This window comes from Rattus norvegicus, chromosome 1 (genome assembly GCF_021556685.1).
Source record: "Rattus norvegicus strain SHRSP/BbbUtx chromosome 1, alternate assembly SHRSP_T2T, whole genome shotgun sequence".
Lineage (NCBI taxonomy): Eukaryota > Metazoa > Chordata > Mammalia > Rodentia > Muridae > Rattus > Rattus norvegicus.
Genome location: NC_141534.1, coordinates 59,804,605 through 59,826,773, shown reverse-complemented (window position 1 = coordinate 59,826,773; position 22,169 = coordinate 59,804,605). Strand labels below are relative to the sequence as shown.

Genomic DNA, 22,169 nt, shown 5'->3' with positions numbered 1-22,169 from the left:
AAAGGTACCTGGGCTATGCCTGCTGCTTGTTCTCTGGACTCTCCCTGTGGCTCATTTCTGGGGGGAGATTCTGTTCTGCCCCAGGCGAGGTTTCTTTCTCCTTGGCAAGCAGCAACACAGCTTTATCAGGGCATTTGCTATATTCCTGGTCCACCCCTTAAAACCTCTGTGCAGGACCCTGCTGGGGATGGGCTTATCCTCTAATGGGGCTTGTGGGAGAGTGGGTTGTCTTCTTTGATTCCCTTATTGCTACTCTTCTCACTGAAGATGCTTGTTGTTTGAATGCATGGGACACTCACGGCACATTTGTGATAGTGGTCCTGTGTAGGTGTCATCGGTAGTGGCCTGAGACGACCAGCCACAGTCGATCTTTTGCCTCCTTTTGGATGAGCATTCTGGCCATAGTGAGATACGTGACCATGGGAGGATGACACCCGCAAGGTGCCAAGGACTGGCAGGCTTCCACTCCTCTTTGGTTCTAATCTAAAAGCAGCAGCAGGATCAAGGCTAGGGAATGGGGCTGCAACGGGACTCACATGCTGTGCCTGGGCTGTGCAGCCATCCCCCTGGAGAGCCTGCTTTTGTAGAAAGAAATAAGTTGCCATTTCCTCATTATATTTTCTTTGTTTTAAAGAGTGTTTTACTACAGAGGCTTGGAATCCAATGCTTTTCATGGCATCCAAAATGGCCGGGTCTGGTGTGAGGGGAAGCAGTTCTTCATAGGGACCTATCAATCCGTTCCAGTGTTCTTTGAACCAAGGGTGTTTCATCGCCTTTCTTGCTGTTGGTCTATAGTTGGGATTTACTTTCAGTAATTTACTAAGTAGGTCCTCCAGTTCTTTTGAAACCCCACAGGGAGCAGGATATACCCCTGCCACTACTTGTCTTTGCAGTTCTTGGATGATCACTGAATCAAATGGGAGCTTTCCCACTACCATACAGTACAAGACCACTCCTATAATCCACATATCATTCTTCGGCCCGTCATACCGATGGCCAAGGAGGAGTTCAGGGGAACCAAAAGAGTACGTGCCACAGTGGTGGTTTAGCATTTTTCCAGGTTGAAATTGGGTGCTAAGCCCAAAGTCGATGACTTTGACCTTTTTGTTTTTATCAATCATTATATTGTCCACTTTCAGGTCTCGGTGAACAATCCCCTTTCCATGGCAGTAGCTCACTGCTGACAATATCTGTTCTAATATTTGCCGGGCCTCATCCTCCTCTATGTGCCCTGACTCTCTGATGTACTGGTAGAGTTCTTGGCCTTCCACCAGCTCCATTATGAGGTATATTCTCGTTTCCTTTTCAATAACTTGTATGAGAGACACTATGTTGGGGTGGTTGTTCTTTCTCATTATGTTTGCTTCCATCATGGCTGGCTGGAACCAATGCTTGTCCTTTCGCAGAACGTTGACAGCCACCGGGGTTCCTGTGAGCTGGTGGTGGGCCAGGAGGACTTTGGCGTTGCCCCCTTGCCCAATTGCCCCCAATACTTGGTATTGGGAATGGAAGTTGCCCTCCTCAGAGATACTGGGCTCGGGTGTAGGGGTTGGTAACTCCTCCTCAGTCTCAGTAGGCATTTTATCAGTACTAATGCTACCTAAAAATAACAAAAATGGAATCAAATAATGAAAAAGATGGAGCAATATAGGAGCTAAAATTACACTTGTGGTACCTAAAAGAAACAAACAAAAGAAAAAGAAAAAAAAACAAACAAAGACAAAGTAAAAACTTGACTAGAAAAATAGAGTAAAATTATGAAAAAGTTAAGGGGAAAATATGAAGAGTCATAAGTAAAAGCCACCCAAATAACCAACCCCAAAAGAGAAAGCCAAGAGCACACACATACTAAATGCAATGATGAAAATAAAAATCGTCATACTACAATAGGATTGGGCAGCCAAAGATGGTCAATACTATGAATAGATGTTCATTGAAGAAAAAAAAAACTGATGAAAGAAATGAGAGGAGAAAGACTGAGTATAAGACAAAACAAACAAATATAAAAAGCCAACACTTAAGGGGAAACTCCATTGAGTTTCAGGACCTAGTGATCCACAAAAATCCACAACTCTCCAGAGCAAAATACTGAAAATTAAAATTAACCAACCACAAGGAATAAGGCAGTTAAATATCAGTGAACAGTAAACCTTAAACAAAGGCCGAAGAGTCAAAGTGTCACAAAGGGCAAATTTCTATCAAGTCTAAGCCAATGATTGCTTGTACTCAATAAATAGAGAAACAGGAATAAGGTAAAAGGATGAAAACGCAGGACATTGAAAATGGAGATAGAGTGAATCATGCGACTGCAGACCCGTAAATAGTCAAAGCAGTAATATAGCATGTGAGAACATAAAAACCACCAAAAAATGAAAGCAGCAATCCATAATAAATAAATAAATAAATAAATAAATAAATAAATAAAACAAAAAACAAAATCCCAATAAGGAAATAGCCAGTGGCGTGGCAATATGTGACCTAATTCTTTCTCTTGAAGTCATCCAAAAATCAATCAATCAAGAAATAGGCAGCCAGTCATCTACATAGGCCTTTAAACTGATATTATGGGGTTGGCATACCAAATGCCTGGGAGCGACTGGACAACCAGCCCAGATACTTGGGCAGCTGCAGGCCAGTGAGAGAGCCTGTCTTGAAAATAAGGTTGAGAACCTACCTCAGGAACAGCAGCCGGGGTGACTTCTGGCCTCTACACTCTCTTGCACTGAGGTAATATAGATACAAGGGGAAAAGGGGGATGGGCACGTGCACACACAGACACAGACACACACACACACAGACACACACAGGCACACACACAGGCACACACACAGAAATACACAGAAGTGAACTTATACTCACACAAACTCTTACAAACACCCAGATTCACACAAAAACGCATACTTACACACAAGCAAACCTGGAAAAACACACGTCAGACACATACACACATACACACAGGGATACACATACGCACAAGAAGACATACACACATACAAACACATACACACATACAAACCTGTAAACTCACACACTCCTACATATACTTATAAACACACAAGCAAAAGTGTACACGCACTCACACACAGGACAATCTGTCAACACACACTCTCTTACACACACTGATACATACACATATACACAGTACAGTAAAATACGATACAACCACGCACAGCTCACTAGATACAACCAAGTCGCAGAGGGCTCCACTCCACACCTCCTCTCAAAGCACTCAAAGAATTCCAGGCCTGGCAACAGCTTAATATGTGTTTGCTGGGCCGCCTCACAATCGCTCCTCATGAGGTTACATTAGGACCTTTCATGAAATGGTTCGGAAGGATTTTGAGACTGTGGCTTCTATGGGCTATGGAACGACTTTAGGCTGTTAGAAATAAAACCCTGTAAGATGTTTAGCTGTCCATAGTTCTCTGTTTTGAATGTTTACTCTGCATCCTGCTTTAAAGTCCTCATGTCTACACTCAGGGTGTCACGTTTTCTTTGAATTCTGAAGGATTAGCATCAAACTGATGGTATAGTTTTCTTTTTTTAAAGACAAAGCTGTTTCTAAACTGAACCATCAAGAGGACACTGTTCTCATAAGTCCTCAGAAAGGCTCTAGGTTATCATCAAACACTTGAGACAAAGCTGCAGGACTAGGCAGAGACTTGAGTTTGAATCCCCCAAACGCCTAATGGATGCATCAGCAAAGCTCATAAGCTTTCTCTGTGGAGAAGTTAACATGGACCACAGATTAGAGGGCCAGAGCACCAACCCCTGCTGGGTGGACACTCTCCTCTGACGTCCAACACAGAGATCTTTGTACAGAGATCAGGAGAAGGCTTCTCTTAATAGCTTTGCAGAGCACCTCAGGCTCAGGGACTCAGGACTGACACCCATAGAATGCTGTAGAGGAACCCTTTGTGATTCAAGGGCTCATCTGCCTGGGTCCCTGAGCCTCTAGAGATGATCCCAGGACTGGGCTGTCTCTGCTTATGGGCTCAGACAGGGAGGTGCCAGGGGGTTTGCCCTTGGCTCCTGGGAGTAGAGCAGTTTTTTTTTTCCCTGTCCCTGTTTTTTGAACTTTTCTTCCTTGGGAAAATGGAAGGACTGGAAGAAGTCTGTCTATGGAGAGTGAGGCTGGCTGGGAAACTGCTCGCTGTTCTCCATTGTCATCCTGCTGGGGGTTTGGAGTTGTTGGCAGGTTAGCCTCTCCACCATTCCAATCTGCTTCTCTCCATTTAATCCATGCATCTCTGTCTCTTCGATTCGTGACATGGTTGCACAAGTCCTACCTGTAGCTGCCACTCCAGGGCATAAGTCCCTCAGGGAGTGAATTCCAGATGGTTCTGTCTAGAGAGAAATTGTACAGGGTCGTTACTCAGTATGTAGGTACATGGAAGAGGATACTGCACGGAATCACACACATTTCATATAACATCAATCCACATACTCTGGTACTAATCGGTTCTATTTACACCTTTCGCGATTACTGCTATTCACTGTACTGTGAAGTGTGAATTTTTATTATGTTTCACTTCTGCAAAGGAAGAGACAGTGTTTAGCACTGGAGATTCCAAAGGCCTAGCTGGAAGGGAGGCCTTGACACACAGGTGTGCTCCTGGGAAATAGCTCTTTCATAAAACGCCCCGTTGAATCCCATGATGTGTGGATTGCTCTATGCCCTATCTAGGGATGATCTCAGTATGTATATATATATATATATATATATATATATATATATATATATATATAAACTTGAGTATTTGAGTATTTTTTATATACATTTCCAGTGTTCCCTTTCCAGGTTTCCATGCAAACATCCCCTTCCCTCCTCCCCATCCTCCCCCCCTTGTCGCCCTCCTCCCAACAATCTAGTTCACTGGGCGTTCAGTCTTAGCAGGACCCAGGGCTTCCCCTTCCACTGGTGCTCTTACTAGGATATTCATTTTCCATGATCCCTTCCCCAGCTTCCAGACTTTAGATGACTGGATGCCCTGACTGATTTTTACACAGGATAAAAGTCAGCTACATTTGTGTTTGATTATTAACAGTGCCTCTGGAACTAAACTCAGATCATCAGCTATTCCTTTCACCTCTGAACCATCTCAAAAGCTCACACTATATATTCTGTTCTGTCCTCAGTGTACCATGTATTGCTATAATCACCAGTATTGTTAAAGCAAGCCAAAGGAGATTTATAAAATCTCCAGATTTTGAAATTTACATTCACACATAGCTTGTGCTACACATCATTAATCCCACCTTTCAGGAGAGAGAAGGTCTCTTTACTGTCCAAACAACCCTTGTGTACAGGGTGAGTTTTAGGACAGCTTCAGTTTGTGGTAACACTCTGTCTCAAATTAAGCACACAACAGCAACAACCCAACCACACTCACACAGAAACACATGCATGGAACACACACACACACACACACACACACACACGCACACACACACACACACACACACACACACACACACACACACACACACACACACACACACACACACCGAGCACTTTCCAGTTTCTACCCTTCCCATTCCTCAAGTGAGCATTCAGTGTAACTGTACTTTAACCTCACCTACCTCAGTCCTTCCAGTCTGTAGGCTTCTCTTAAACCCTCAGGAATTGGCAACTGACATCAGGCCGGTTTCTGCTTGCTGGTGGGGAAATTGGGTTGTGTTGCTTTGTTAATCTGCACTCCCTTAGCCAACCTCCCCAGGCCCTGAGAAGTTTCCATTAACCTCCTTCAGAGTACTTCAGTGTTTTTAAGTCATACTCAACAAAATAAGAAACCATTTGGTTTGATTGCAGCATTTAGGATTGTGTTGAGTAGGTACCAGCAGAATGTACACTGTTTATGTAGTAGGTCTGTGAGTAAGGGCTAGGTGTAATTTTATCTGCTGAGTGAGTGAGCGTTTGCTCCATATCGTTACCCATTTTGGCTTCTGTGGTATTTTTATTCCTATAGACTAAACGGTTTGAGTTTGTGTTGGCTTCTTCTGTGATTTCAGTATCCAGCACCTCTGGACTTATCCTATAAGTATTACCAGATTAACAGGGCTGTTGATTTTCCATGGAGATGCTTGTTTACATTTTTACTTAATCCACATCTTATGTTCAAGAGGAGGGAGAGCAGCTTGCTGGCTTTGCAGCAACACACATTGACCCAGAGTGAAGGTTCTCTCTGTTACTGATTCGAATTCCTGAATCACCATGACATTTTGCATGAGCTATCCTCCACTGTCTCGGGCATTTGAGTACTCCTTTCCCAGTTGCTGACTCTGTTTGGGAAGACTCAGGAGGTGTGCCCTTGCTGGAGAAAGAATGCCAGTGGGGCTGGGCTTTGAGGTTTTAGTGCTCTGCACCACTCCCTGTGCACTCTCTGCTTTGTACTTGTGATTCCAGATGTGAGTCCTCTGCTTCCTGCTCCTTCCACTGTGCCCTGTAGTCATGGAACTTAACCTGTGGTAACAGGTGGTCTGTGAAATAGGATCACTAATCGCCTACATGTTTTATAGTTTGCTGTGCTCATGGCATTTCTGTCACAGAAATACAAAGGTAACTAATGCAGAAGGGGATGTAATGGAGCGGACTCTTGCTGTATGATACCTGACCATGTCAGTTTGTGCTTGTTACTTGATTTGGAAAATATGCAAGAATTCAGAACTTTGAACTAGAAGTGGCCCAGTGCTCTAAGAAGAGTTTAATGGGGTATACTGGCAGGAGCTTGGGAGTCAGGAGTGCCAAGACCTATTCAGAATGTGGAAGCCCAGGACAAGGGGATTCAGAAGGCAATAATATTTGTAACTGGTCTGGGATAATTTTATGATGCTTTTACAAAAATGTGGCTTCCTTCAGCCCACATCGTAAAAACCTACCTGAGGCTAAATTAAAAAGTAATAAACAAATTTCTTCGATGAAAATTTGAAGAGAGCCCAGTATGGCCATGTTATACTGAGGTATAGGACTTCAATGAAAAAGAGCAAATGGGGCAAATAGAAATGCAAAATGTATAGTTTACAGAGAAAAAGACACTAGGAAGATTAATATTATAGCCAATGCCTAGGCCAGAAGAGAGCCTGCAATTACTTAGGACATTAGAACCTTAATAAGAGGCCATGTCTCCTCAGGTGATGACATCACTCAATTAACCTCGTAATCTGTGGTAGAAAGTGACTTACTTAGGGTTTTCCTGCTATTAACAGACACCATGACCAATGCAAATCTTATAAGAAAAACAGTGCTTTGGGTTTGGCTTACAAGTTCAGCAGTTTGGTTCATTATCATCAAGGTGGGAGCATGGCAGCATCTAGGCAGACATGGTACAGGAGTAGCTGGGTGTTCTACATATTCATCTGAAGGCCGCTACTAGAAAACTGATTTTCATGCAGCTAGGACAAGAAACATAAGGGTCACATCAACCGTGACACACTTCCTCAATCAAGGCTACACCTATCCAATGAGGGCTCATCTGCAAATAGTCCCACTCCCTGGGCTGAGCATATTCAAATCAACACAGGAACATTAGGCATTTTCAGTTCCTGAAATCACCTGTGATCAGAAGCTGCTGCTCCTGTGGGTCATGGGGCCCAGGGCTTTCCAGAAATCAGGCATCTTCTCATGTACTCTCATCGGTCACTGGGAGTAAGGAAGCTCAGCAAAGGACTGCTGTGTGGGCTGAGAAAACTGAGAAAGTCTGCTTGGGAAGGTGTGTCTATCTTCATCTCCACATGGAGATAGCATGGGGGTTACCTGACCTTACCTGACCAGTTTCCTTGTTTGGTACCCCTGGATCATATTCATTGTCAGGTAGGAAAGTGTTATTGGCACCCAATGTCATGTTGTGCTTATCATGTACCCAAAGTTGATAGATGACTTAAGAATGTAGGCTTGAAAGTTATCCAGTTTCTAATCTGGGAAGGAGAACAGCAGGCCTGAGAGGAACAGGCCTCATGTGCAGAGGGATGTACCATCTGTACATGGTTGGGAGAAGCTCAGAGAAGGTTAATCAAAGCTGTCTATCCAATAGAGGTTAGTTAACTGTGAAACTATCACTAACAGTAAAGGTAACTTTGAACTCAGAGGAAGAGAAGGTTTGTTGCCATTGTTTGTGGACCATGCTTCAGAGGTGATGAGACACGGAGAAACTGTGTCTTGGGTTCATGCCACGAAGCGTGCTAGCTGAGCACTTCACATCTTAAGTTGTGTATGTCTTCAGGGCCCTTACACAAAGGTGATCTAGTGACAGTGTCTTGCTTTATTTGTAGCAATCACATGAATTTAAATTTCCTACTTGTTCTTGTTCTTAAAAACTCACTGATTAGTTTTAGCTGAGACTCCTGGGAGACTTTTCTCTCACATGCTGTAAGTTTTAAAGATTGGTGATTAACATAAATAACTATTCATAGGTGAACAAAGGGCCCACACTGACCTCACCTTGCTATCTGGAACTGTTACTCCTTTGCCAAGGGTCTCAAGGGTCTCTGCCTCAGAAAGAAATGTGGTAAAGTGATTTCATAATCTATTCACATTCCTTGTGTCATCCAGAACATCTGCTAGAATGAGAGGATCCTTCTCTGCTCAGGACAATGTATCTAATGATTCCCCAGGAGGAAAGAAAGGGCCACTACCTGCCTCTGTGGTGCAGTCCCTGGTGTTCACGGTAATGTCACCCAACAGTCCCACCTTGAATCTGCTGTTCCACTTGAGCATGGAGCCTCCCTTTTATTCTGGGAGATAAACAGGAATCTCCAGCTAGGAACAGTGGTCCAAATATGAGGTTAAGTGAAGGCAGTTAGAATGGGGTATATACATTAAGGGTTTCTGATTGAATGATTCTGAACTTAATGTACTTCCTACTAGAGTCATCTGTAAGTGATATGTAAGCTTTGTATTAAAATGTACCTTTAGGTCCAAGATTTCATGGTAGGTCAATGCCCTACACTCTCTTAAAGATAATTTAAGAACTGCATAAAGAAGAGTAAATACTGATCAGAAAATGTTCCTAGGTGTACAGGACTGGTTTACATGTGCAAGTCTCTGTGCTCAACTCCGAGAGCACACAATATGCATTAAAAGTAGATGATAAGAACTCTCTTTCTTTTTCTCTCTCTCTCTCTCTCTCTCTCTCACTCTCTCTCTCTCTCTCTCTCTCTCTCTCTCTCTCTACCTCACTTTCGATCTATCACTCTCTCATGGGTGTGTGTGTCTGTGTGTGTGTGTGTGCATGTGTTTGTGAATCTGTGTCTGTGTGTCTGTGTGTCTGTGTGTCTGTCTGTCTGTCTGTCTCTCTTTCTCTCACTCTCTCTCTCTCTCTCTCTCTCTGTGTGTGTGTGTGTGTGTGTGTGTGTGTGTGTGTGTGTGTGTGTGTGTGAAGGTGAGCTGAGGGTCTGCATGCCGAGTTGGAAAAAGGATCCCATGTTGATTGACTCCCACCTTGACAAGTATCTTGTTGTTGGGATGACCAGCATGTGAGCATGTGACTATTGGGACAAGATAGAAGTGTTTACAAAGCCAACAGTTTTGACCGATTTATGCAAATTAGGGCAGATTTGAGAGTACACTTAAGAGTTTTAAACTTTGTTTGAAAAAACTAAACAGTGTTCTTGGAAGCATTTCTTTGGAGTAGACCGCCAAAGGCCAAATTTTATCTGATTGTTGGTGAGCACCTGTGGGTTTTTGTGTTCCTTATGTAGTACCCCTTAGGTTTTGGTCAGACAATGTAAACCTTATCATTTCCACTGTTTTTAACATCTCAAATGATGTCCAACTTCGTATGTGCTAATCCACAAATGCCCACTCCTACATCTTCTCCCTCCTCCCTCCATTTTGCCATTATGATGCTGCTCCTAAACTCACCCAACTTTTCGAAACCCACCACTCCAGCCTCCTCCTATGTTCGAGCATCACATCTACACAGGACCAAGGGCCTTCCATCCCATTGGTTTCAAATAATGCCATCCACTGATATATATTGGTTGGTGGTCTATTTTCTGGAAGCTCTGGGTCATCAGCCAGCATATATTGTTCTTCCTCTATTGCAGGACCTCCTCTGTCACAGGACATCCACTGTTTAAGCACCACCACTACCTCAGGAAGTCCACTGTCTGTGTGTCAACTCCACTGTTACAGGACCACAAGTGTCTCAGCACTTCAACTATCACAGCACTTCTACTGTTCAGGAGCTCAAGAGTCTCAGCATCTCAAGTGCCACAGGACCTCCTTTGTCCAAGAACTGGACTGTCCAAGCAACACTACTATTGCAGGACTTCCACTGTAGGAGCACTACAACTGTCTCAGGACACCCACTGTCCTATAACCTCCACTATCCCAGGAATTCTACTGTCGTAGCACCACCTGTAGCAACTAAAGTGTTTCAGGACATCAACTGAAGCAAGATCTCCCATGATTCTGCAACTTCACTGCCACAGGATCTCTACAGTGACAGGAATACCCCTGTATCAGCAATTCCAATTTTGCAGGACCTCCACTGTAGCAGAACCTTCAATTGTGCAGCAGCTCCCCTGTAAGTAGATTGACCGCCACGATCTCAGTGCCTCCACTTTCAAAGGACCTTCACTGTCACAGAACCGGCGCTATTTCAGTGCCTCCACTGTCGCAGGACCTACCTCTTCACAGAATCTGCACTGTTGCAGCAACTGTAATTTCAATTTTTCAAAGTCATTGCTGGTTATTAGATTTAAGGCTGAATGAAATGTGATGCTACTTTTGACAGCATAATAATTTGTTCTATAGCTCTTGTGATAAATGCCGTGTGTGCTAGGACCAGTAACCTATGGAAGACTTCATGAGCTCATACCACTCTCCACCTCACTTTGTGGAAGGTGGTGTTTTTAGAGTGTGATAAACTTCAGGTGAATGGATGCATTCAGCTGCACCACGCTCTAGAGTGGGCTACACAGCAGTCATATTGAGTCCTTGCTGGGAAGAGAAGAAATCCAGAAGAGGGAGATGGTTGGGTTGGGGGAAGAATCATAAAATACTTAGAGGATATAAGAAGGTAAGAATTATGGGGCACTGGAAAACAGAGCCAGAGGAAGAATGAGCACAGAGCAAACTGGGAAGGACAAAGTACAAAGGCACGTGGGTTTTGCCATCTGCGTGTTCTCTGGACAATCTCCCTTGGCCTTATTTCTGGGAGAAAACTCTTCCTCCACCCCCTTGTAATGTTTCATTCTTGAAGGAAAGCAGCAACACAACTTCATCAGTGAATTTCCCCATTGGAATTGGTTCATCCTTTAATGCCTCTGGGAAATCCCCAGCTGGGGAATGTCCTGCTCTCTGCTGAGAGACAGCAGGAAAGTAGGTTGTCCTCTGTTTTCTCGTTGCTACAGCTCTTTTAAGTGTGGCTGATTGTTGAGTGAAGACACAGGACACTTCTGGTGTGTATGTATGCTTTGTTCACTGTGGGTGTTGTCGGGAGTGTCCTGAAAAGAAGAAGGGCATGCCCAATGGCTCTTTGCTTCCTCTTTGACTAGCCTTATGATCATAGAGATACACTAGGCCATTGGAAGATGAGGAGAACAATGTGTCTATGTTGTGTTCACTTCTATTCCTATTTAGTCCTAGAGGGAAATCAGCAAGGGTAGAGAATGGGACCGTAACTGGACAAAGCTGCTGAGCCTGTGTTGTGAAGCAATTCCTGTGTATAACTTGCTGTTACATTAAGCAATAGGATGCCATGTTCTGGTTATACCTTTTTGATGCAATGAATCTATAATATTTTACCTCAAACCTCAATATATTACGTTTCTTCCTCTTTTGGAGTATCTGGCATGGGAGGGATCACTTCTTCATAAGGATTTGTGAACCTCTTCCAGTTTTCATTGACCAGGGGTACATCATCACCTCTGAGACTGTCAGCCCATAGTTCGGATTGACTTTTATTAAGAGGCTAAGCTGCCTCTTCTGACATCCCACAGTGAGCAGGGTACACACCTGCTACAACCTGTCTTCTGAACTGTTGTATGACAACAGAGTCAAATACAACAGTGAAATATAAGCCTACTCCTAAGATCCATACGTTGTTGTTTTTTTTTTTTTTTTTTTTTTGCACCATCATAAAGTTGTCCTAGGAAGAGATCAGGTGCACCAATAGGGTAAGCACCATGCTGCCAGTTCAGCATTTGCCCAGGTTTGTCTTGAGTTGAAGGCCAAAGTCGATGCTTTTGACTTTTCCGTTCTTCTCTAACAAAATATAATCTGGTTTCGGGTCACTGTGAACTTATACAGTGCCCATAGCCATAGATAAAGCCTGCTAATATTTGCCTAAATATTTCCTTGGCTCCTTCCTCCTCTCAGTGGAAAGACTTTCAGATGTATTTGTAAAGCTGTAAAATTTCAACCAGTTTCACGATAAGTTATTAGAATTGTCTCAGACTCAATTGGAGAAGCAAGATGATGTTGGGGTGGATGAAAAACTTCATTATATTTGCCATGGTCATGTTTGGCTGGCACCATTGCTTCTTCTTTGCATGCACTTTGATAACCCCTGTAGCAGAACTTCCACTGTCCCAGCACCTGAACTATCCCAAGACCTCCACAGTCAAAGGACCAATATTGTGGTAGGGCGTCTGTGGTCAGGCAACTCCTCTGTCTCAACCCTCCAAATTGCAAGACCTTTACGGGCACTGGAAGTCACTGTCCCTAAACTTCCACTGTTGGAACACCTCAGCTATAACAAGGACCTCTACTATTGTACAACCCCCTTGTCATAGCACGTCTATTGTTACAAAGTAGTCCACTGTCAAAGGACCTCCAGGGTCTCAGCCTCTCCACTGTTACAGGATCTCTACTGTCTTAGGACCACTGCTGTTGGAGGACCTCCTGTCTCTCAGCAACTTCAGTTTGTTGGAGCTCTCCTATCAGAGGACATTTACATTTGCTGTACTTCCAGTGTCACAGCTGTTATAAGAACCTCCATTCTCACAGGACCTCCAGTGCGTCAGTACCTCCACTGTCCAAGGACTTTTATATTGTAGGACCTCTACTGTCCTACAGAATGTCCACTGTCGCTAGATTTCCACTGTCACAACACCGCAACCATTACAAGAACTGCAATTTTGGCATGACCTCCAGTGTTCCAGCCGCTCCAGTGTCATAGGACCTCCACTATCCCAGGACGTCCACTGTCTCACCAAGGCCAATTTAAAGGACCTCTACTATAACAGGATATCCACTGTAGCTGGACTTACACTGTTGCAGTACCTCAACTGTTGCAGGACCAACAAGGTTGCAGGACATAGACCCTCTCAGCAGCTAGAATTTGCAGGACCTCTACTGGCACAAAAATTCCACAGTTGCTGGAGCTCCACTGTCACTGCAAATGCACTGTCTCATGATATTCACTGATGCTGGACCAGTAGTGTGGCAGCACATCCATTTTTGCCAAGCCCCTCCACTGACGCAAGACTTCCACTTTTGTAGCACCTTCACTGTCCAAGCAAACCAACTCCTGCAGGATCTCCATTGTCTCAGGGCATTCACTAATGCCAGCTCTCCAATGTTGTAGGATATCCACTTTCACAACAGCTAGAATCTTGCAGGACCTCTACTGGCAAAGACAGTCCACTGCTGCTGCCTCTCTATGGTCAGTGCCAATGCACCGATTCATGACCTCCATTGTCACAGGACCTCCACTTTTGTTGGACCTTCACTGTCCAGGCAAACTGCAGGATCTCCAGTGTCTCAGGACATTTACTGGTGCAGAGCCTCCCTTTATTCCAGACTTCACCTATTCCAAGGTCATCTACACTGTCTTAGGACCTCCAATATTGCAGGACCTCAATGTCCCAGGACCTCAGGTGACATAGCACCTCCATTGTCCCAACACCCTTACTGTCCCAGAACCTCAATTTTCCCACGATCTATTCAGTTGCATGACCTCCAAAGTTGGAAGAACTGCACGGTATGAGAGCCTCAACTGTTGCAGGACCTCCAATGTTGTAGGAACACAATATTCCTACACTGGACCTACACTGTCCATCACATTCACTTTCCTAGCACCTCCACTCTCACAGGACCTACACTGTTGCAGGAACTCCATTGTCTGAGCACCTGCATGTCTCAGGACCTCGAATGATCCAGAACCTCTAATGGTGCAGGACCTCCACTGTCACCAGACTTCCACTGTCTCAGGACATCCACTCTATCACCAACTAGACTTTTGCAGAACTTCTACTGGAACAGGATCTCCATTGTGGCTGGTCTTACATTGTCTAAGGCCTCCACTATCACAGACTTTCAGATGAATTTGTAAAGCTGTAGAACTTCAAAGAGCTCCATGAGAAGGTATAGACGTGTCTCAGACTCAATTCCTTGGTGAAGCAATATGATGTTGGGGTGGATTAATATCTTCATTATATTTGCCATGGTCTGGTCTGGATGGCATCCTTGCTGCTTCTTTCCATGCATTTTGATAACCATTGTAGCAGTACTTCCACTGTCCCAGAACCTGCACTACCCTAAGAACTCCCTTGTCACAGGACATCCACTGTGGTAGTACCTCGGCTGTCAGGAAACTCCACAGACTCAGTACCTCCAAACTGCAAGATCTCTACTGGCACAGGAATTCTACTGTCCCTGAACATCCACTGTCACAGCACTTCAACTGTTTCAAGGACCTCTATTGTCGCAAGACCTCCTATATCACGGTTATAAGGACCTGCATTGTCAAAAGACTTCCATTGTCTCAGCCCTTCCACTTTCTCAGGACCTCCAAGCTGCAGGAACTCTACTGGCACAGGTTATCCATTGACACTGCTTTTCCACTGTTGCAGGACCTCAACTGTTATAAGGACCTCCACTGTGGCAGGACCTTCAGTGTCTCATCAACTTCACGGTGAGCAACACCAATGTGCAAGACCTCTACTAGCACAGGATATGCACAGTATCTATACTTAGACTGTTGCAGTACCTTAACTGTTGCAGGACCTCCAATTTAGAACATGCACTCTTTTAGCAGCCAGACATTTGCAGGACCTCTACTGGCACAATAATTCCTCTGTTGTTGGACCTCCACCGTCAGTTCAATGGCACTGACTCATGACATCCACTGTTGCAGGACCTCCAATGTTGAAGGATGTTCACTGTTGCAGGGCATTCCCTGTCAAAGGACCTCTGTTGATGCGGGATCTCCACTTTCACTGTTCTAGCAAACCAACTATTGCAGAACCTACAGTGTTGGAACAACTGCATTGTATCAGGACATTTACTGTTGCATGACCTGTAGTGTGGAAACACCCCCATTTTTACCAGATCTCAGCTGTCCCAGGCCCATCTCCACTGACTGAGGACCTCCAATAATGCAGGACATCCAATATTTCAGGACCTCAAATGTGCCAGGACCTCAACTGATGAAGGATCTCCAATATCGCAGCACCAAAACAGTCACAGGACCTCCATTGTCCCATCACGTTTACTGTCCCAGCACCTCCACTCTCACATGACCTACAATGGTGCATAAACTCCAATGTCCGAGCAACTGCACTGTCTCAGGACCTCGATTGTTCCAGAACCTCCAATGGTGCAGGACCTCCACTGTCACCAGATCTCCACTGTCTTAGAACATCCACTCTATCACCAACTCGACTTGTGTAGAACCTCTCCTGGCACAGCATCTCCATTGTGCCTGGTCTGACATTGTCTCAAAACTTCAGCTATCACATGAATTCCACTGTAGCAGGACCTCCTCTGTCTAAAGACAACCCCTATTGCAGGACCTTTACTGTGCAAGGAACTCCACTGTTGCAGGACATCCATTCTTGCAACACCTGCATTGTCTCAGGACCTCCACTGTACCAATCCCATCTCCAATGTCTCAGGACGCCCACTCTTTCAGGACCTCCACTGTTGCATGATCTTGAATGTAAAAGGACCTTCGCTATCTCAGTGCCTCCACTGTTGCACGAACTACAATGTCTCTCAGTGCCTCCACTGTTGAAGGACCTACAATGTCACGGGTGCTGCACTGTTTTATCAACACCACTATCACTTATTACAAGGCTTTGCTGGTTATTTATTTTGAAGCTTAATGGAGAATGATGTTACTTTTGACAAAATAAGAATTTGTTCCAAACCGCTTGTGATTAATTGCCATATGTGCAAGGATCAGTTGCCCCTAGAAGATTGCATGAATCCATAGGCCTCTAGACCTCACCTTGTGGGAACCGTTTCCTTTTGGTGGTGATACCGTCCTGGTAGAGGCATGGGGTAACAGGACAAATCTGAAGTCTGGGGTACACATCAGTCATATTGAGTCCTTGTTCGGAAGAGGAGAAATCTAGAAGAGGGAGAAAATTGGCGGAAGAATCATACAGTACTTAAAAAGTTAAGACAGAAACGATTTTGCAGAAATGGATACCAGAGACAGAGCTAAGCAACACAGAGCAAACTGGGTAGAACAAAGCACAAAGGTACCTGTCCTTGCCTGCCTGCCGCTTATTTTTTGGATGCTGTCTCCAGCCCTCATTTCTCAGGAGAGATACTGTCCTGTCCCCGGAGAGTTTTCTTGCTTGATTGAGCACAGGAACACTGCTTCATTTGGATATTCCTAATTTCTTGGACCATCCCTTGAATCCTCTTAGCCAGCCACTGATGGGGACAGACTCGCCCTCTCCTCATGCACAGAGAGATAATAGGTTGTGTTCTGTGTTCTCATTGATGCTTCTGTTCGGCCTGAGGCTGCTTGTTGAATGAAGGAAGAAGACACTCTGGCATGTATGTTTTGTCCAGGTCATCTGTAGTGGCCTGAGAAGAAAGCCAGTCCCAGTGGTTCTTCTGAAAGCTCTATGACTAGAATATGGACAAAGGCATAAATGAGGCCATGGGTTTTGACAAGTCCAATGTGTCAATGGTGGGTTGGTTTCCACTCCTCTGCAGTCCAGTCCTAGAGGGACAGCAGCATAATCATTAAGGGTAGGGAATGGAGCCATTACTAGACTCACTGTCTGAACCTGGGTATGAAGCCAGGCATCAGAATTGCCTGTCCTTCCAGTAAGCAGTTGGATGCCATGATCCGCTTAGACTTTCTTTGATGTAAAGAATCTTTGTCTTTTGTTTTGAATGGAACATGTTGTACTACTTCCAAAATTCCAGGGTGTGGCCTGAGAGGTATCATTTCTTCATAGGGATTTGGGAAACGCTCCCAATCTTCTTTGAAACAGGGGTGCATTATCATGTCTATGACTGATATTTCTGGGTTTGACTGTTATTAAATGCTAAGCAGGTCATCTAGCTCTCTTGACACCCCACAGTGGTCAAGATGCACACCTGCCACAACCTGTCTTTTCAGCTCTTATATTAAAACAGAGGTAACTTTTTCAGCTACCATAAAATGTAAGACTAACATTCATATGTGGTTCTTTGGACCATCATAAGTATAACCCAGGAAGAGTTCAGGGGCATCAAAAGTGTTAGCACCGTAGTACAGGTTCAGCATTTGCTCTGGTTTGTCTTGGTACTAAGGCCAATGTCGATGATTTTGACTTTATTGTTCTTATCCACCATTTTATTTGTTTTGAAGTCCTGTATTTATTCTGTGCCCCTGACAGTAGATCCAGGCTGCTAATATCTGCATAAGTATTTCCCATGCCTTGTCTTTCACTATGTAGCCATACTTTCAGATACATTTATGAAGACATTGAACCTCACACAGCTCCATGACAAGGTATCTATCTACTTGTTTTCGTCTCAATTATTGAAGATGATGTTGGAGTGGTTAACCAAAATTGTCATCATTGCCATGGTCATTATTGGATGGCATAAGTGCTTCTTCCTCACAAGGACTTGGAGGCCACTGTAGCAGGACATCCACTGTCTTAGCACCTGCTTTTTCCCCACACCTCCACTGTGATGACTGTCCAAGCCTATTTTGTGCTGTCTTGCCTGTGAACTTCCTGCCTTTGCAGAAGGAAGTAGGATGCCGTGGTCTGGTTATAATTTTGTTCAGTTGAAGTGTCCTTAGTTTCCAGCACTTGGAATCCTATATAGTCCATTGCTCTTATACTTACAGGTTCTGGCCTGAGGGGAATCAGTTGCTCATAGGGATTTGGGAACTGCGTCTAGCCTTAGTTTAACTAGGGTTGCATCATGACCACAGTGACTTTTGGCCTATATCTAGGGTTGACTGTCATTAGGAGGCTAAGTAGGTCCTTCTGACACCAAACCAGAGGCACCACACACTCCTGCTACAACCTGTCTTCTCAACTCTAGAATGAATACAGAGTCAAATGGAAACTTTCTGACTGCCATGAAATATAAAACTCCACCTAAGCGTCAAATTTAGTTCTTTGGAACGTCATAAAATTTGCCAAAGAAGAGTTCAGGAACACAAAAAGTATAAGTACTGCAGTGCTGGTTCATCATTTACCCTGATTGGAATGGGATACTAAGGCCAAAGTTGGTAATTTTGACTTTCCCATTAATGTACAACACAATATTCTTTGGCTTTAGGTGCCTGTGAATTATTGTGTGCCCATAGCAGTAGCTCATCACAGCTATTATTTACACAATATTTTGCTGGCCTTGCCTTGCTCTAGGTAGCCATACTTTTGGGTGTATTTGTAAAGCTGTTGCCCTTCAACCAGCTCCATGAATAGATGTATTGTTTTGGTCTAAATTACTTGAAGAATCGAGATGATGTTGGGGTGATCAACCATCATCATCACTTCCATGGTCATTGCTGGCTGGCATTATTTCTTCTCTAATACAAGGACTTTGTTGGACACTGTCACAGGAACACCAGTGTGGTAGAAACTCTGTTGTCAAATCAACTCCACATTCTCAGGGCCTCCAAATTGCAGGGCCTCTCCTGGCACAGGACATAAACTTTCCCTGTACTTCTACTCTCACAGAGTCTCAACTTTTCAGGACCTGAACTATTGTAGGACCTTCACTGTTGCAGAAAATTGATTCTCTCAGCAACTAGTATGTTGCAGGACCTCAGCTCGCAGAGAAATTCCACTGCCGCAGGACCTGCAATGTCAATGTAAATCTAGAGTCTCAAGAACTCCACTGTTGCAGGAGCTCCAGTGTTGTAGGATGTCCAATTTTGCAGGGCCATCACTGTCAAAGGACCTCCTCTGTCACAGCCTAGACCTTCAGACTTAACTGTAAAACTAGTGGCATTCAAGTAGCACCATGACAAGGTATTATCTTGTCTCGGACTCAATTACTTGCATAGTGAAATGAAGTTAGAGTGGTCAAAAATCATCATCGTTACAAGCACTTTGATGTGCACTGTAGCAGGACATCCACTGTTCCAGTGTGGCTTCTGTCCCAGTACCTCCACTATCACTGGACCTCCAGTGTCATAGGACCTTCTCACTAACAGTGGCTGCATTGTCAGGACCCTCAATTTTCAGGACATCTACTGTCACAGTATGTGTACTGTTGCTGGACTTTCATTGTCACTGCACCTAAACTGTCACAAGGTCATCCAGTGTCACAGAGCAGTGTCTCAACACCTCTACTCTCCCAGGACCCCACAGTCACAGGACCTCCAATAACTCAGGAAATCCAAGTTCCATTACCTCAACTGGCACAGCGTGTCCACCCACTGATTTTGGACTTTCACTGTGGTAGCACCTCAACTATCACATGAAGCCCACTATTGAACGACCTCCACTTTTCAGGACATCTATTTCCTCTGAAACTAGAATTGGCAGGACCACCTCTGTCACAGTACGTCTACTGTCGAAGCACTTCCACTATCACAGGACCTCTAGTGCTGCAAGGCTTTCACTATTATAGCATTTCTATTGTCTCCACACCTCTACTGGCTCTCCTACACCTGTACTGTCCCATCACCTCCTAGGTAAAAGATCCTGACTCGTGCATCAATTGAAGTTTTTCAAGACCTCCACTGTAGCAGCATATCCACTGTCCCAGCTGTTACTCCACTGTCAAAGGACCTGAAATGTCTTAGGAACTCCACTATTACAGGACCTCAACTGATGAAGCACCTCAACTGTCACAGTACCTCCACTCTTGCAGTACCTCCAAAAACTCAGCCACTCCACTGTCACAAGTCTTCCAATTTGAAGGAATTCGACTGCTGCAGCACCTCCACAGTTGTCGAAGCACCATTGATATGGCACTTCCCCTGTCCTGGGACCGCCATAGCTTCTACTCTATATTCTGAGGACCTCAACTGTTGAAGCACATCCACTGTCCCAGGACCCCCATTGACAATGGACCTCACTGTGTCAGGAACACCACTTTTGCTTGGTCTGTCCCTAAAGCCTCTGGGCTGGCACTAGCTGAGGACAGATTTTCTCCCTACTGAGGCATACCAGGAGAGTAGATTGGCTTCTGTGTTCTTATTGCCATTGTTCTTCTCAGTGAGGCTGATTATTTAGTGTATTCAGGCGACACTGGAGGCATGGATGCATGTTTCTCCAGTGTGGGTGTCATCTGGGGTGGCCTGAAGAGAGAAGGGCAGCACCAGGGGCTCTTATGCCTAATCATGGACCAGTTTATGGCTGCAGGGAAACAGAAAGCCATTGGAGGATGATGAGACCAGTGTGCTTAGGGTGGGGTAGCTTCCACTCCTCTTGAGCCCAAAGGGAATGAATCATTATCATCAAGGGTAGGGAATAACTGAACTCAATGTGTGAGCCTCTGTTGTTCAGCCTTGCACCTGGAGAACTTGCCAGGACAGTAAGCAACATGATCCCATGGGTTGATTATACATTGTAATATCTTAGGCTCTGGACTCAATATGTTCCATGTCGTCCACAATTACAGGGTCTTGTGTGATGGAGCTCAGTCCTCATAGGGATTTGAGAAAGCCTTCCGGTCTTCCTTTAACCAGCGGTACATCATCACATCAGTGACTGTCATCCTATATTTCATGTTGAGTATCATTAAGAGGCTAAGCAGGTTATCCATCTCTTCTAACACCCAACAGGTGGCAGAATACAATTGCCACAACAAGTCTTTTCAAATCTAGTATGAATACAGAGTAAAGATCTTAACTTTTTAAGTACCATGTAAAACTAAACTCCAAATGTCATTTTGTGGACTATCATAAAGTTTGCTGGGCAAGAGTTCAGGAGTTCCAAAAGACAAAGCACCACAGTGCCAGTTCAGCATTGCCCTGGTTCAACTTGTGTTCTAAGGCGAAAGAAAGTCTATGATTTTAACTTATCCATTTATGTCCAACATAATCTTATATGGTTTGAGTTCCCTGTGTACTATACCGTGCTCATGGCATTAGCTCACAGTTGCTCTAATTTGCCTAAATATTTGCCTGACTTTATCCTCCTCTACCTTACCCCCATTTTCTGGTGTTTTCATAAAACTGTTGTCCTTCAATGAGCTCTTACTTGGGGAAATAAGATGCTGTTCAGGTGGTCGACCATCATCATTGTCTCTGCCTTGGTCATGAGTGGCTGGCACCATTGCTTCTTGAGAAGCAGTTTGATGGTCATGGGGCTGCCAGGGAGCTGATGGTGTGGTATTGGGACCTTGGTGTTGCTCCTGTGTCCCATGGTCCTTAAGTCTTTGTATTGACAGTGGAAGTATACCTCCTCAGAGATTCTGCTCAGGTCTAGGGTGTTGTAACTCCTCCTTACTATGTGTAAGCATTGTAGTTAAAAACTACAAATATTCCCTAGAAATAACTTAATAAGAATAGAATAAAAATGATGAAAAAGATGTAGTGAAATTACTATATGTGTTAACTCAAAATGAGCAAAATGTCTTGTGGATTGCTCTTTGTATTTTTGCTTTCCCAACAGGGTGGACCTGTAGTGCAATAGATCACATATTCAGATGATGTCAGGTGAAATAGTAATTAGCCAAATAAAGGTTACTTCCTCTGATTGGACAATGGAAGGAAAAGGTAGAGCAGAATGCATTGGAAAAGGGAGAGAAAGAAAAATAGAGATGGAGGATGTGGGCAAGAAGTAGATGGAGGAGGAAGAGGTTGAAAATGGAGCATACCCCTGTGGCCTGGAGGAGCCACAAGTAGCTAGAGATTTCATAAATGGGCAATAGAGTGGTGTAGAGGTGTATTTGTCCAATCTAATCGCACACTTTGTCGTTATATTATTGAGTTTTCTGTTCCTTGCATTGGCGTTTTTGGTTTGGAGATTTACCCATGTAAATCTGGTTAGTATAAACCTCTGGTATTTTCATTTCAAAT

The 22,169-nt window shown here is 44.3% G+C and overlaps 1 pseudogene; it reads right to left on the bottom strand.

Annotated features, from left to right (window-relative positions):
• Positions 1–200: 200 nt before the first annotated feature.
• LOC148007040 (sperm motility kinase Y pseudogene) lies at positions 201–21,424 on the bottom strand (annotated as a pseudogene).
• Positions 21,425–22,169: the final 745 nt, after the last annotated feature.